The sequence below is a fragment of the Ranitomeya variabilis genome, chromosome 6, assembly GCF_051348905.1.
Source record: "Ranitomeya variabilis isolate aRanVar5 chromosome 6, aRanVar5.hap1, whole genome shotgun sequence".
NCBI lineage: Eukaryota > Metazoa > Chordata > Amphibia > Anura > Dendrobatidae > Ranitomeya > Ranitomeya variabilis.
In genome coordinates this window covers 571,967,569-571,982,626 of record NC_135237.1, presented here as the reverse complement: position 1 = coordinate 571,982,626, position 15,058 = coordinate 571,967,569, and the positions used below count along the sequence as shown (strand labels likewise).

Here is a 15,058-nt window from a genome sequence, read left to right as displayed (position 1 = left end):
GGAATTGGATGGCAAACTGGCTGACCATGGACGAACCCTGAGTAATTGCCAACAATTGGAGCGCGGTATCGTGGGTCACACGTGGTCCCAAAAAGACCTGCCTCAGAGCATCCAAGAAGAGAGGAGCACTCTGTACCACACGATCATCACGCTCCCATAGCGGCGTTGCCCACTCCAACGGCCTGCCCGATAAAAGAGATATAATGAATCCAACTCTCGCCCGGTCCGTAGGAAAACGTGCAGCCAGGAGCTTGAGGTGTATGGAGCACTAGCTCTCGAATCCCCGACATAGCTTACTATCACCAGCAAACTTGTCTGGAAGCGGGAGACGGGATATAGTCGGAGCAGGGGTGGCAGCGGACAAACTGGCTGCAGCTACACTTGCAGCCTAAACAGCGACAGCAGTGACGTCCACAGCTGAGGTTGTACGCTCTAGAGCCGCCAACCTACCCTCCAGCTGCTGGATGTACCGCTGTAGACGCTGATCGTCAGCCATTTACTAGCCAGATCCTGGCGCTAGAATACTGTTAGGGCTAGCGGAACGCACCGAGTAAATATAAATGTTTTATTGAAATAGATGCGTTCGCAGCCCGGGGTCCACCGTGCAGGAGAACCTGCTGCTAGCAAACGGCGGCACGATATGGCGCTATGAACTACCTCTGTTAGTTTCACAGAGTAGCCGTGAAAGCAAAGCTCTGTGCCCTGTTAGACTTCACAGAGGCACAGGCTAACTACCCAAATTAGAGCAGTTAGTGGTCATGCATGCAAACAAAACTCCACTCCGGAGGTGCCAGCATTCTAGGGGCTTATTTCAGCCGGGTCCCTGAACACAAACTCACATGACCACACTGGCACAAAGCACATAACTTAGAAAGATACTAGCGCATGGCCGTGCGGCCATGCGAGCCTTAAATAGTTGCAGCACGTACAGGACCTTCCTAGAAGGACCAATGAGAGGCTGCTACAGAGCCTGCGCACCTACAGGACCTTCCCAGAAGGACCAATAGATTTGACTGCAGTATCTGAACATGTGACCCTCGATCTCCACTGAGAGATCTTACTCTGGGCATGCTGAGAACGAGAAAAGCAGGACTTAGCCCTAGAAGTGTCTGCTCGCCGCTGCCCAAAACTGGCTTCAATGGCAGAAGCAGGAAAAGCAGCAGTAACTTTTTGTACAGCGTCAGCCTGAGCGAGACGCTGCGACCGACGTCTCCGCTGAGCAGGCTCCACTGCGGCAGGAGAAGAATGGGAGACCGCAGTAGAGATGGCCCGAGATTCCCCCTGTGTAGAGGCGGGAGCTCAACCCCTAACACACCTCTCATTATTTTTCACGAGGGTTCACGTGTTTCGTGCTGCTACAGAAAGTCAATTTTTTGGCAAGGGTGTCTGTGATCCCAATTAAATATTTTTTTACAAATGTATCCCCCATGGGGAAATGTTTGTCAGCCCATACACTCAGTATATGGGCATTACAAGTCTAGTAGACGCGCTCCTTAACATTGGGCCTAGTTTTTAATAATGACTTCCTCCACATATCATCATTCACTAGAACACCATGGTGAACATGTTCTGTGCTGCTACAGCCATTCAATTTTTGTCCAAGGGCGTCTATGATCCTCATAAATAATTTTTTAAAAATGTACCCCCCATGGGGAAATATTTGTCAGCCCATACACTTAGTGTATGATCATTACAAGTGCTCTTTTAAATTGGGCCTAGTTTTTAATCAGGCCTGTTATGGACCTGGTGGTTAGGAGCACCCGGAATGACCTGATGAGTAAACTAGTAATCGGAACAAGCTCTGGGAAAGTGGGAACTCTGCTGACCGCAAACCCTACTCCTATCACACACACTAGAAATAGCCGTGGAGTGTACCTAACTCTCCCTAGACGCCTCTTCACAGCCTAAGAGCTAACTACCCCTAAAGATAGAAATAGAAGCCTAACCTTGCCTCAGAGAAATTCCCCAAAGGTAAAGGCAGCCCGCCACATATATTGACTGTGAGTTAAGAGGTAAGTCACAAACACAGGAATGAAACAGGTTTTAGCAAAGGAGGCCAGACTTCATTAAATAGTCAGAGGATAGAAAAGGAAACTATGCGGTCAGCACAAAAAAACTACAAAAACCACGCAGAGTGCAAAAAGACCCCCACACCGACTCACGGTGTGGAGGTGCCACACTGCACCCCAGAGCTTCCAGCTAGCAAGGAAATATCATGATAGCAAGCTGGACTAGAATTTAGCAGTACTAAGAAATATATTCAGGCAGCAGTAACAACAAATGAACTAGCAGGGACTTAGCTTCTGCTGGAGTAGACAGGTCCTCAGAGAAGTCCAAGAGAGATCTGAACCAATACTGATACATTGACAGCTGGCATGAAGTAACGATCTGAGTAGAGTTAAATAGGGAAGCCAGCATAACAATAAACGAGGGCAGCTGAGAAAGCAAACCTCAGAGACCAGCAGTTCCGCTCAAAACCACCAGAGGGAGTCCAAGAGCAGAACTAACCAAAGTACCATTCATGACCACAGGAGGGAGTCCGAGAAATGGAATTCACAACAGTACCCCCCCCCTTGAGGAGGGGTCACCGAACCCTCACCAGGGCCCCCAGGCCGATCAGGACGAGCCAAATGAAAGGCACGAACCAAATCAGCAGCATGGACATCGGAGGCAACAACCCAGGAATTATCCTCCTGACCATAGCCCTTCCACTTAACCAGGTACTGGAGCTTCCGTCTTGAAATACGAGAATCTAAAATTTTTTCCACCACATACTCCAACTCCCCCTCAACCAACACCGGAGCAGGAGGATCAACGGAGGGAACCATAGGCACCACATACCTCCGCAACAACGACCTATGTTATGACCCCAGTGGACAGGGTCTCAGAGGAACGTGTAAGTCTGCAAGATACAAAAATCCAGCTCATAGGGCTGTGGTAACTGGGTTGACCAAATAGCTACTCCTAACGCCAACACTAGAAGTAGCCGGGGATCATGCCTACGGTGATCGCTAGATGACTCGCGCCAGCCGGAGAATCTAACTACCCCTAGGAGAAGAAAACAAAGACCTCTCTTGCCTCCAGAGAAAGGGACCCCAAAGCAAGATACAAGCCCCCCACAAATAATAACGGTGAGGTAAGAGGAAATGACAAACACAGAAATGAACCAGGTTCAGCAAAGAGAGGCCAGCTTACTAATAGCAGAATATAGCAAGATAACTTATCTGGTCAACAAAAACCCTATAAAAATCCACGCTGGAGATTCAAGAACCCCCGAACCGTCTAACGGTCCGGGGGGAGAACACCAGCCCCCTAGAGCTTCCAGCAAAGGTCAGGATACAGATAGGAACAAGCTGGACAAAAAATACCAAACAAAACAAAAGCAAAAAGCAAAGAAGCAGACTTAGCTTGAAAAACAGGAACCAGGATCAGAGGACAAGAGCACAACAGATTAGCTCTGATTTCAACGATGCCAGGCATTGAACTGAAGGTCCAGGGAGCTTATATAGCAACGCCCCTGAACTAATGGCCCAGGTGAGGATATAGGAAAAGACAGACGCTCCAGAGTCAAATCGCTAATGACCACTAGAGGGAGCAAAAAGCAAAATCACAACAGTACCCCCCCCTTAGTGAGGGGTCACCGAACCCTCACCACGACCACCAGGGCGATCAGGATGAACGGCGTGAAAGGCACGAACTAAATCGGCCGCATGAACATCAGAGGCGACCACCCAGGAATTATCTTCCTGACCATAGCCCTTCCACTTGACCAGGTACTGAAGCCTCCGCCTGGAGAGACGAGAATCCAAGATCTTCTCCACCACGTACTCCAACTCGCCCTCAACCAACACCGGAGCAGGAGGCTCAGCAGAAGGAACCACAGGCACAACGTACCGCCGCAACAAGGACCTATGAAACACGTTGTGGATAGCAAACGACACAGGTAGATCCAGGCGAAAGGATACAGGATTAAGAATTTCCAATATCTTGTAAGGACCAATAAAACGAGGTTTAAATTTGGGAGAGGAAACCTTCATAGGAACAAAGCGGGAAGAAAGCCACACCAAATCCCCAACACGTAGTCGGGGACCCACACCGCGGTGGCGGTTGGCAAAGCGCTGAGCCCTCTCCTGTGACAACTTCAAGTTGTCCACCACAAGATTCCAGATCCGCTGCAACCTATCCACCACAGAATCCACCCCAGGGCAGTCAGAAGGTTCCACATGACCCGAAGAAAAACGAGGGTGGAAACCAGAGTTGCAGAAAAACGGCGAAACCAAGGTGGCGGAACTAGCCCGATTATTAAGGGCAAACTCAGCTAACGGCAAGAAGGTCACCCAATCGTCCTGATCAGCAGAGACAAAACACCTCAAATAAGCCTCCAAAGTCTGATTAGTTCGCTCCGTCTGTCCATTAGTCTGAGGATGGAAAGCAGACGAAAACGACAAGTCAATGCCCATCCTACTACAAAAGGATCGCCAGAATCTGGAAACGAACTGGGATCCTCTGTCTGACACAATATTCTCAGGGATGCCGTGCAAACGAACCACGTTCTGGAAAAACACAGGAACCAGATCGGAAGAGGAAGGCAGTTTAGGCAAAGGAACCAAATGGACCATCTTGGAGAAGCGATCACATATCACCCAGATAACAGACATGCCCTGAGACACCGGAAGATCAGAAATGAAATCCATGGAGATATGTGTCCAAGGTCTCTTAGGGACAGGCAAGGGCAAGAGCAACCCGCTGGCACGAGAACAGCAAGGCTTAGCTCGAGCACAAGTCCCACAGGACTGTACAAATGACCGCACATCCCTAGACAAGGAAGGCCACCAAAAGGATCTGGCCACCAGATCTCTGGTGCCAAAAATTCCTGGGTGACCTGCCAACACCGAGGAATGAACCTCGGAAATGACTCTGCTGGTCCACTTATCAGGCACAAACAGTCTGTCAGGTGGACAAGAATCAGGCCTATCAGCCTGAAATCTCTGCAACACACGTCGCAGATCAGGAGAAATAGCTGACAAGATAATACCATCCTTAAGAATACCAACAGGTTCAGCGACTCCAGGAGCATCAGGCACAAAGCTCCTGGAAAGAGCATCGGCCTTCACATTCTTTGAACCTGGTAAATACGAGACAACAAAGTCAAATCGGGAGAAAAACAATGACCAGCGGGCCTGTCTAGGATTCAGGCGTTTAGCAGACTCGAGATACATCAGATTTTTGTGATCAGTCAAGACCACCACACGATGCTTAGCACCCTCGAGCCAATGACGCCACTCCTCAAATGCCCATTTCATGGCCAACAACTCCCGATTGCCCACATCATAATTTCGCTCCGCAGGCGAAAACTTCCTAGAGAAAAAGGCGCAAGGTCTCATAACAGAGCAACCAGGGCCTCTCTGCGACAAAACGGCCCCTGCTCCAATCTCTGAAGCATCCACCTCAACTTGAAAGGGAAGCGAGACATCAGGCTGACACAAAACAGGCGCCGAAGTAAACCGACGTTTCAACTCCTGGAAAGCCTCCACGGCAGCAGGAGCCCAATTAACCACATCGGAGCCCTTCTTGGTCATATCCGTCAAAGGTTTCACAATGCTAGAAAAGTTAGCGATAAAACGACGGTAGAAGTTAGCGAAACCCAAGAACTTCTGAAGACTCTTAACTGACGAGGGCTGAGTCCAATCAAGAATAGCTCGGACCTTGACTGGGTCCATCTCCACAGCAGAAGGGGAAAAAATGAACCCCAAAAAGGGAACCTTCTGTACACCAAAAAGACACTTTGAGCCCTTGACAAACAAAGAATTTTCACGCAAAATTTTAAAGACCATCCTGACCTGCTCCACATGCGAGTCCCAATTATCAGAAAAAACCAGAATATCATCCAGATAAACGATCAGAAATTTATCCAGATAGTTCCGGAAAATGTCATGCATAAAGGACTGAAAAACTGAAGGGGCATTAGAGAGCCCAAAAGGCATCACCAAGTACTCAAAATGACCTTCGGGCGTATTGAATGCGGTTTTCCATTCATCCCCTTGCTTAATGCGCACAAGGTTGTACGCACCACGAAGGTCTATCTTGGTAAACCACTTGGCACCTTTAATCCGGGCAAACAAGTCAGACAACAGCGGCAAAGGATACTGAAATTTGACAGTGATCTTATTTAAAAGCCGATAGTCAATACAAGGCCTCAAAGATCCGTCCTTTTTAGCCACAAAAAAGAATCCCGCACCAAGAGGGGAAGAAGACGGACGGATGTGTCCTTTCTCCAGAGACTCCTTGATATATGAACGCATAGCGGTATGTTCAGGTATCGACAGATTAAACAGTCTTCCCTTAGGAAATTTACTGCCTGGAATCAAATCTATTGCACAGTCACATTCCCTATGAGGAGGCAATGCACTGGACCTGGACTCGCTAAAGACATCCTGATAATCAGACAAGTACTCCGGAACTTCCGAAGGCGTAGAAGAAGCAATAGACACAGGCAGGGAATCCTCATGAATACCACGACAGCCCCAACTAGACACTGACATAGCTTTCCAGTCAAGGACTGGATTATGGGTCTGTAACCATGGCAGCCCCAAAACAACCAAATCATGCATTTTATGTAGAACGAGAAAACGTATCACCTCGCGGTGTTCAGGAGTCATGCACATGGTAACCTGTGTCCAATACTGCGGCTTATTTTCTGCCAATGGCGTAGCATCAATACCCCTAAGAGGGATAGGATTTTCTAATGGTTCAAGAATAAAACCACAGCGCTTAGCAAATGAGAGATCCATAAGACTCAGGGCAGCACCCGAATCTACAAACGCCATGACAGGATAAGATGACAGTGAGCAAATCAAAGTTACAGACAGAATAAACTTAGGATGCAAATTACCAACGGTGACAGGACTAACAACCTTAGATATACGTTTAGAGCATGCTGAGATAACATGTGTAGAATCACCACAGTAGTAGCACAAGCCATTCCGGCGTCTATGAATTTTCCTCTCATTTCTAGTCAGGATTCTATCACATTGCATCAAATCAGGTGTCCGTTCAGACAACACCATGAGGGAATTTGCGGTTTTGCGCTCCCGCAACCGCCGGTCAATTTGAATAGCCAGGGACATGGTATCATTCAGACCTGTGGGAATGGGAAAACCCACCATAACATTCTTAATGGCCTCAGAAAGGCCATTTCTAAAATTAGCGGCCAGTGCACACTCGTTCCAATGTGTCAGCACGGACCATTTCCGAAATTTTTGGCAATACACCTCAGCCTCGTCCTGGCCCTGAGACATAGCCAGCAAGGCTTTCTCTGCCTGAATCTCAAGATTGGGTTCCTCATAAAGTAAACCGAGCGCCAGAAAAAACGCATCAATATCAGCCAATGCCGGATCTCCTGGCGCCAACGAAAAAGCCCAATCCTGAGGGTCACCCCGTAAGAATGAAATAACAATTTTTACTTGTTGAGCAGAGTCTCCAGACGAACAAGGTTTCAGGGACAAAAATAATTTACAATTATTCCTGAAATTCCTAAACTTAAATCGGTCTCCTGAAAACAGTTCAGGAATCGGAATCTTGGGTTCAGACCTAGGATTTCTGGTAACATAATCTTGTATACCCTGCACACGAGCGGCAAGCTGGTCCACACTTGTAATCAAGGTCTGGACATTCATGTCTGCAGCAAGCTTAAGCCACTCTGAGGTAAAGGGGAAAAGAAAAAAAAAAATGAGAGAGGGAAAAAAAAAACTCAAAATTTTCTTTCTTATAATCCCACTTCTGCAATGCATTAAACATTTAATACTGGCCTGGCATACTGTTATGACCCCAGTGGACAGGGTCTCAGAGGAACGTGTAAGTCTGCAAGATACAAAAATCCAGCTCATAGGGCTGTGGTAACTGGGTTGACCAAATAGCTACTCCTAACGCCAACACTAGAAGTAGCCGGGGATCATGCCTACGGTGATCGCTAGATGACTCGCGCCAGCCGGAGAATCTAACTACCCCTAGGAGAAGAAAACAAAGACCTCTCTTGCCTCCAGAGAAAGGGACCCCAAAGCAAGATACAAGCCCCCCACAAATAATAACGGTGAGGTAAGAGGAAATGACAAACACAGAAATGAACCAGGTTCAGCAAAGAGAGGCCAGCTTACTAATAGCAGAATATAGCAAGATAACTTATCTGGTCAACAAAAACCCTATAAAAATCCACGCTGGAGATTCAAGAACCCCCGAACCGTCTAACGGTCCGGGGGGAGAACACCAGCCCCCTAGAGCTTCCAGCAAAGGTCAGGATACAGATAGGAACAAGCTGGACAAAAAATACCAAACAAAACAAAAGCAAAAAGCAAAGAAGCAGACTTAGCTTGAAAAACAGGAACCAGGATCAGAGGACAAGAGCACAACAGATTAGCTCTGATTTCAACGATGCCAGGCATTGAACTGAAGGTCCAGGGAGCTTATATAGCAACGCCCCTGAACTAACGGCCCAGGTGAGGATATAGGAAAAGACAGACGCTCCAGAGTCAAATCACTAATGACCACTAGAGGGAGCAAAAAGCAAAATCACAACAGACCTATGGAACACATTATGGATGGCAAAGGAAACTGGAAGGATCAAACGAAATGACACAGGTTTGAGAATTTCAGAAATCTTATAAGGACCAATGAAACGAGGCTTAAACTTAGGAGAAGAAACCTTCATAGGAACATAACGAGAAGATAACCAAACCAAATCCCCAACACGAAGTTGAGGACCAACACAACGACGGCGGTTAGCGAAACGTTGAGCCTTCTCCTGGGACAACGTCAAATTGTCCACCACGTGAGTCCAAATTTGCTGCAATCTGTCCACCACAGAATCCACACCAGGACAGTCAGAAGGCTCAACCTGCCCTGAAGAAAAACGAGGATGAAAACCAGAATTGCAAAAAAAAGGCGAAACCAAAGTAGCCGAACTAGCCCAATTATTAAGGGCGAACTCAGCCAATGGCAAAAAGGTCACCCAATCATCCTGATCAGCAGAAACAAAGCATCTCAGATAGGTTTCCAAAGTCTGGTTGGTTCGTTCGGTTTGGCCATTTGTCTGAGGATGGAAAGCCGAAGAAAAAGACAAATCATTGCCCATCTTAGCACAAAAGGACCGCCAAAACCTAGAGACAAACTGGGACCATCTGTCCGACACAATGTTCTCCGGAATGCCATGCAAACGAACCACATGCTGAAAGAATAATGGCACCAAATCAGAGGAGGAAGGTAATTTAGGCAAGGGTACCATATGGACCATCTTAGAAAAGCGATCACAAACCACCCAGGTGACAGACATCCTTTGAGAGACAGGAAGATCTGAAATAAAATCCATGGAAACATGCGTCCAGGGCCTTTTCGGGACCGGCAAGGGCAAAAGCAACCCACTGGCACGAGAACAGCAGGGCTTGGCCCGAGCACAAGTCCCACAAGACTGCACAAAAGAACGCACATCCCGTGACAAGGAAGGCCACCAAAAGGACCTAGCCATCAAATCCCTGGTACCAAAAATGCCAGGATGACCAGCCAACACCGAGCAATGAACCTCAGAAATAACTCTGCTAGTCCATCTATCAGGGACAAACAGTTTCTCCACTGGACAACGGTCAGGTTTATCAGCCTGAAACTCCTGCAGCACCCGCCGCAAATCAGGGGAGATGGCAGACAGAATAACCCCCTCTTTGAGAATACCAGCCGGCTCAGAGACTCCCGGAGAATCAGGCACAAAACTCCTAGAAAGGGCATCAGCCTTCACATTCTTAGAACCCGGAAGGTATGAGACCACAAAATCAAAACGGGAGAAAAACAGTGACCATCGAGCCTGTCTAGGATTCAACCGCTTGGCAGACTCGAGATAAGTCAAATTCTTGTGATCCGTCAAGACCACCACGCGGTGCTTGGCTCCCTCAAGCCAATGTCGCCACTCCTCGAATGGCCACTTCATAGCCAGCAGCTCCCGATTGCCAACATCATAATTACGCTCAGCAGGCGAAAACTTTCTAGAAAAGAAGGCACATGGCTTCATCACAGAGCCATCAGAACTTCTTTGAGACAAAACAGCCCCTGCTCCAATCTCAGAAGCATCAACCTCAACCTGAAAAGGGAGCGAAACATCTGGCTGACGCAACACAGGGGCCAAAGAAAAACGACGTTTCAGCTCCTGAAAAGCCTCCACGGCCACAGAGGACCAATTCACCACATCAGCACCTTTCTTTGTCAAATCAGTCAAAGGTTTAACCACACTAGAAAAATTAGCGATGAAGCGACGGTAAAAATTAGCAAAGCCCAGGAATTTCTGAAGACTCTTCACAGATGTAGGTTGAGTCCAATCATAAATGGCCTGAACTTTAACAGGATCCATCTCGATAGTAGAAGGGGAAAAAATGAAGCCCAAAAAGGAAACCTTCTGAACTCCAAAGAGACACTTAGACCACTTCACAAACAAGGAATTAGCACGAAGGACCAGAAATACCATTCTGACCTGCTTCACATGAGACTCCCAATCATCTGAAAAGACTAAAATATCATCCAAATATACAATCATGAATCTATCCAGATACTTTCGGAAGATGTCATGCATAAAGGACTGAAACACAGATGGAGCGTTAGAAAGCCCGAATGGCATCACCAGGTACTCAATATGGCCCTCGGGCGTATTAAATGCTGTTTTCCATTCATCGCCTTGTTTAATACGCACAAGGTTATACGCCCCTCGAAGATCTATCTTGGTGAACCAACTAGCCCCCTTAATCCAAGCAAACAAATCAGAAAGCAGAGGCAAAGGATACTGAAATTTGACCGTGATTTTATTGAGAAGGCAGTAGTCTATACAGGGTCTCAGAGAACCATCCTTCTTGGCCACAAAAAAGAACCCTGCTCCCAACGGTGATGAAGACGGGCGAATATGCCCTTTCTCCAAGGACTCCTTTATATAACTCCGCATAGCGGCGTGTTCTGGCACGGATAAATTGAAAAGTCGGCCCTTAGGAAACTTACTACCAGGGATCAAGTTTATAGCACAATCACAATCCCTATGAGGGGGTAGGATACTGGATTTGGGCTCATCAAATACATCCCGGTAATCCGACAGAAACTCAGGGACATCAGAAGGAGTGGATGAAGAAATTGACATCATAGGAACATCGCCATGTACCCCTTGACAACCCCAACTAGACACAGACATTGATTTCCAATCCAATACTGGATTATGAACCTGTAGCCATGGCAAACCCAACACGACCACATCATGCAAATTATGCAACCCCAAAAAGCGAATATCTTCCTGATGTGCAGGAGCCATGCACATGGTCAACTGAGTCCAGTACTTAGGTTTATTCCTGGCCAAAGGCGTAGCATCAATTCCCCTCAATGGAATAGGATACTGCAAAGGCTCCAGGAAAAAACCACAACGCCTGGCAAACTCCAAGTCAGTCAAATTCAGGGCAGCGCCCGAATCCACAAATGCCATAACCGAGTAGGACGACAGAGAGCAAATCAAAGTAACAGACAAAAGAAATTTAGGCTGTACAGTAGCAATGGTGACAGACCTAGTGAACCGCTTAGTGCGCTTAGGACAATCAGAGATAGCATGATTAGGGTCAGCACAGTAAAAACACAGCCGATTCTGACGTCTGTGTTCTTGCCGTTCAGTTCTGGTCAAAGTTCTATCACATTGCATAAGCTCAGGCCTCTGCTCAGAGGACACCGCCAAATGGTGCACAACTTTGCGCTCACGCAAATGCCGATCAATTTGAATGGCCAAGGACATTGATTCATTCAGACCAGCAGGCGTGGGGAAGCCCACCATAACATCCTTAAGGGCCTCAGAGAGACCCTTTCTAAAAATTGCTGCCAGGGCACACTCATTCCATTGAGTAAGCACAGACCACTTCCTAAACGTCTGACAATATATCTCCGCTTCATCCTGACCCTGACACAAAGCCAGCAAGGCTTTCTCTGCCTGATCCACTGAATTAGGTTCGTCATAAAGCAATCCAAGCGCCAGAAAAAACGCATCTACATTAAGCAATGCAGGATCTCCTGGCGCAAGGGAGAATGCCCAGTCTTGAGGGTCGCCACGTAACAAAGAAATAATAATTTTTACTTGCTGAATGGGGTCACCAGAGGAGCGGGGTTTCAAAGCAAGAAACAGTCTACAATTATTTTTGAAATTCAGAAACTTAGATCTATCCCCAGAAAACAAATCAGGAATTGGAATTCTAGGCTCTAACATCGGATTCTGAACTACATAATCTTGAATGCTTTGGACCCTTGCAGCGAGCTGATCCACACAAGAGGACAGACCCTGAATATCCATATCTACACCTGAGTCCTGAACCACCCAGAGATTAAGGGGAAAAGAGAGACAAAACACACTGCAAAGAAAAAAAAATGGGTTCAGAACTTCTCTTATCCCTCTTTTGAGAGGCATTAACACTTTGCTGGCCAGCTGTACTGTTATGGACCTGGTGGTTAGGAGCACCCGGAATGACCTGATGAGTAAACTAGTAATCGGAACAAGCTCTGGGAAAGTGGGAACTCTGCTGACCGCAAACCCTACTCCTATCACACACACTAGAAATAGCCGTGGAGCGTACCTAACTCTCCCTAGACACCTCTTCACAGCCTAAGAGCTAACTACCCCTAAAGATAGAAATAGAAGCCTAACCTTGCCTCAGAGAAATTCCCCAAAGGTAAAGGCAGCCCCCCACATATATTGACTGTGAGTTAAGAGGAAAGTCACAAACACAGGAATGAAACAGGTTTTAGCAAAGGAGGCCAGACTTCATTAAATAGTCAGAGGATAGAAAAGGAAACTATGCAGTCAGCACAAAAAAACTACAAAAACCACGCAGAGTATGCAAAAAGACCCCCACACCGACTCACGGTGTGGAGGTGCCACACTGCACCCCAGAGCTTCCAGCTAGCAAGGAAATATCATGATAGCAAGCTGGACTAGAATTTAGCAGTACTAAGAAATATATTCAGGCAGCAGTAACAACAAATGAACTAGCAGGGACTTAGCTTCTGCTGGAGTAGACAGGTCCTCAGAGAAGTCCAAGAGAGATCTGAACCAATACTGATACATTGACAGCTGGCATGAAGTAACGATCTGAGTAGAGTTAAATAGGGAAGCCAGCATAACAATAAACGAGGGCAGCTGAGAAAGCAAACCTCAGAGACCAGCAGTTCCGCTCAAAGCCACCAGAGGGAGTCCAAGAGCAGAACTAACCAAAGTACCATTCATGACCACAGGAGGGAGTCCGAGAAATGGAATTCACAACACAGGCCTTCCTCCACCTCTCATCATTCTCCACCACTAGATCACCAGGGTTCACATGTTCCGTGCTGCTACAGACAGTCATTTTTTTTGTCAAGGGTGTCTGTGATCCCCATTAAATATTTTTTAAAAATTTACCCCCATGGGGAAATGTTTGTCAGCCCATACACTTAGTGTATGGGCATTAAGAGTCTAGGAGACCCGCTGCTTTGTAATGGGACAGTTTTTTTATGAGGCCCTCCTCCTTGTTTCTTCCAAGGGGAATTGGGGTGCGTGCAAATTTGGGTCAAGGCGGAACTTGCATTTAATGCATAAGGAAACAGTGTGCTAGGACCAACTGAAGAATGTGAAGTGGGTTTTCCTGTGGCAATCCAGTACCTGGGTTCAAAGGCTTATTGGGGTGCATATGACTTGATAGCAGGGCAGGCCTTGCATTCAATGCAACATTTTTTCAGGAAGCCCTCCTGTACCTCTCGTGAAAGAAGTATCAGGGTGCATTGTAAATGTTGGCAGCCCAGCCACTCACTTCATAGGTAATAACAGCATAGGAGACCCACTGTTTAATAATGGCCCTTTAAGAAGATTAATGCCACCTGATGCCCCTCTAAAAATAGGCTTTGAGACTTTAAGACTGAGTCCCTCTTTCATAAATGAAACAAGATGGGTCTGCTTATGTGTCACACACCACATGGCCAGCTAAAAAACGTGTTTTGAAAAATGTGTTGAAAAACGCATCAAAAACGCTGCGTGTGAACATAGCCCAAGTGGTGGAGGAACATTTTGGTCTGGGGTTAATAATTTTACCTTATATACAAGTCATTAGCCTTGAAAGGATGGACCTTAACATATTTCCCAGCAAAATCCATTTTGGTTTCGTTTTTGTATGTTTTTTGGTGCGCCTGTAAAAATGGCGTGAAACTCTGACAACATTGCTCACAGCTGTGACCTAGGAGTCAGAATCCCCATGATGTTAATGTGTCATTTGAGCAGTGTTTCCATCATTTTCAGACATTTTTAGACCTGAAAAGGACCCCCGGGGAATCGCGGTAAAAATTCTCGGGTCTCCCATAGACTTACATTGGGCTCGTTGTTCTGGCCGAGTACCCGAGTATCTCAATCTGCTCGACCCGAGCAATGAGCACCCGAGCATCTTAGTGCTCGCCCATCACTAGTGTAGAGGCAATGCCCACTTGATCAGCACAACTGGTGTGTCCGCCATGGAATGGTCATTTACCAACCCTCATGATTGATATAGCCGTCCAGTAAAGGTGTTAATGTTGCAAGTTAGCAAAAATATAACAAAAAGGGCCAAAACTTTTTCACAGGTGAACCTGAACTGTTCTTTTGTTGTTTCACATGTATATACATTATATGTATATACATTGTATCTGTATATCCGGGTCTGAATACTGATGGTTCATGTGATGCTTGTGTGATTCTTCCACACAGTTTACCGTTCTCCCCATGTGATGAGGCTAACAGTATATAAGGAGTCACACGGGGTAAAGACGAGATGTTTTATTCATGATAAGTAATATTTTGGATTCTTATTAATGTGAAGTGCCAGACACTGTTTCTTCTTTTACACGATTGGATTTGGACGAGGATCGTGGACATTTCCTGGTAAGTTGATCAGTCTTCTTAGTATTGTTGGAGAGCAGCCTCAAGAAAAGTGCGAGCAATGAATGAAAAGCAAATAGAGATGTCACCGTCTATCACTTACTGGCTCTTCATAGTAACTACAGCAGGGTC

The 15,058-nt window shown here is 46.7% G+C and overlaps 1 protein-coding gene across 1 annotated transcript in view; it reads left to right on the top strand.

Moving 5' to 3' along the window:
• The first annotated feature begins 14,790 nt into the window (after nucleotides 1–14,790).
• Nucleotides 14,791–15,058, top strand: part of LOC143783132 (cytochrome P450 2C20-like) — a 225,111-nt gene continuing 224,843 nt past the window's right edge. The window contains exon 1 of the mRNA XM_077271429.1: nucleotides 14,791–14,929. The gene's annotated coding sequence lies outside the window, so the exon portion shown is untranslated. The remainder of the gene's footprint in view (nucleotides 14,930–15,058) is intronic.